Below are 2,575 nucleotides of genomic sequence, written 5' to 3'. Positions count from 1 at the left end.
CCTCAGCAAAAAAAGCTCAGATATGTCTGCAAGAAGTGACTTACCTAGGGGTTCACCGAAATCACAAAACCCCTATATGAGGCTACCAAAGAAGGACAGGACTTCAACTGGATGCAAGAAAGGCAAGAGGCCTTTGAAACCCTAAAACGCAAGCTCTTAGAGGCCCCTGCCCTAGGACTACTAGAGATAAGTAAACCTTTCTGTCTATATGTGGATGAACATAAAGGTATTGCAAAAGGGGTCCTCACCCAGAGAGTAGGCCCCTGGAAGAGACCTATTGCATACCTATCAAAGAAATTAGACCCTATAGCAACTGGATGGTCCCCCTGCCTGTGAATTATAGCAGCAGTGGCCCTGCTGGTTAAGGATGCTAACAAGTTAACCCTGGGACAGGACCTCCTTGTGGCAACCCCTCATGTCCTTGAGGGGGTGCTCAAGAACCCCCCCATCCATGGTTGAGCAATGCCCGATTAGCTCATTATCAGGCTCTGCTCCTAAATCCGCCCAGGATCACCTTCCAGGTACCAATGACCCTGAACCCAGCCACGCTTGGTTGCCAGATCCCGATCTCGGGGACCCACTCCATGACTGTACTGAAATTCTGGCACAGGTGCATTGCATCAGACCTGACCTGAAAGATGTTCCCTTGCCTGACGCTGAAGTAACCTGGTACATGGATGGAAGCAGCTTCATCAGAAATGGTAAAAGGCATGCTGGAGGAGCAGTCACAACCACTTCGAGAGTCATTTGGGCCAAGCCACTGCCAATAGGTACATCGGCCCAAAAAGCTGAACTGATCGTGCTTACCAAAGCCCTAAAGATGGGTAAAGGAAAGAGACTCAACGTCTACACAGATAGCAGATAAGCATTTGTCACTGCCCATATCCATGGGGCCATCTATCAAGAGAGGAGCCTCCTTACTGCAGAGGGAAAGACTATTAAAAATAAATAAGAGAGCTTAGACCTCCTGCAAGCCCTCTGGGGCCCAACAAAACTAGCCATAAGCCACTGCCCAGGTCACCAAAAAAAGAAACAACCCCACCCAGAAGGGAAATAATCTGGCTGACAGGACAGCTAAAGAAATAGCCCTGACCTCCATGATCCTGCCCATTCTTGCTGATCCTGGAGCAAGGGAACTGCCTAAAACTCCCCACTATAGCCTCGAGGACTTAGCCTGGATACACACTCTCCCTATGACTCAATGCCTAGAGGGCTGGTGGAGGACAATGGATGGGAAAGTTATCCTACCTCAAAATTTAGGTGTAAGATTGCTCAAGAAAATACATCAAGCATCACACATGGGCACCTGAAGGGTGCAAGACTTACTAAGAAGGGCCAAAGTTAAAATTCAGGAAGGAAATCAAGCCATTGAAAAAATTGTTAGGCATTGTCATGCCTGCCAATTAACCAACTCAGCTCCGTCCCATGGTAAACCAGGATCCCAGAGCAGAGGGACATGCCCGGGTACGTATTGGGAGACTGATTTCACTGAGATCAAACAGGGAACATTTGGATATCAATATTTACTAGTATTCATAGACACCGTCTCTGGATGGACTGAGGCTTACCTCACCAAGCATGAGACTGCTCATGTGGTAGCCAAGAAGCTAATCAAAGAGATCCTGCCCAGGTATGGTTTCCCAACTACAATCGGATCAGATAATGGGCCAGCCTTTGTCTCTCAGGTAAGCCAGGGAATAGCCACTGCACTGGGGGCCAATTGGAAACTACATTGTGCTTATAGATCCCAGAGTTCAGGACAAGTAGAAAGAATGAATAGAACTCTAAAAGAGACCTTAACCAAATTAGCTTTAGAGACTGGTGCAGACTGGGTGGCTCTCCTCCCCTTTGCCCTTTTTGAGTAAGAAACACTCCATACCAGATGGGTTTGACCCCCTTTGAAATCATGTATGGAAACCCCCCTCCTACGATACCTAGCCTCCAAGCTGACCTAGTATCGACCTTGGGAGACCAGGACCTACTGGACTCACTCCAGCAGTTGCAGCTAACCCACCAATGGGTCTGGCCGCAACTCAGAGCCATATATGAAGCTGCTGTCCCCCCGCAACCCCACAAGTTTAAACTGGGCAATTGGGTCTTCATCCACAGACACCAATGGAAAAATCTCGAGCCAAGATGGAAGGGCCCCTTCGTGATCCTCTTGACGACTCCCACCACACTCAAAGTGGATGGTGTCGTGGCTTGGGTGCGCTACTCCCATGCAAAACCTGCCGGCCCATTTCCAGTCCCAGAGGATTACAAGGGAGACACCTGGAAGGCATCCCCACACCCTTCAAATCCATTCAAGCTCCGCATCTGATGAGACCCTTCCTGCTAACCTGTCTATTGTTGACATTAAACTGCTTATCGGCTGATGGCACCTTTCCTGCAAGTAATGTGAAACCCCATATGCCCCTTAGCACGAGCCCCCCAGATACCTGTGAGCTGGCTGACCAGAACCCATGATTGGTTCCCCAGTTACAAGACAAGGGGGGAATGTAGGACCCTGAGACCCTCTTCATTCACCCACTACCCCCCAATCCCTCCAGACCCCCACTAATTGCTCTTTAACTTC

General features: G+C 49.2%; 1 protein-coding gene across 2 annotated transcripts in view; it reads right to left on the bottom strand.

The window, feature by feature from the left end:
- The window catches only part of Tmprss15 (transmembrane serine protease 15), a 136,938-nt gene that overhangs the window by 42,446 nt on the left and 91,917 nt on the right, over window positions 1–2,575 (bottom strand). The window lies entirely within an intron of this gene.

This window comes from Nannospalax galili, unplaced genomic scaffold, assembly GCF_000622305.1.
Source record: "Nannospalax galili isolate Female #2095 unplaced genomic scaffold, S.galili_v1.0 scaffold654, whole genome shotgun sequence".
Taxonomy (NCBI): domain Eukaryota; kingdom Metazoa; phylum Chordata; class Mammalia; order Rodentia; family Spalacidae; genus Nannospalax; species Nannospalax galili.
This window is presented reverse-complemented; position numbering and strand designations above follow the sequence as displayed.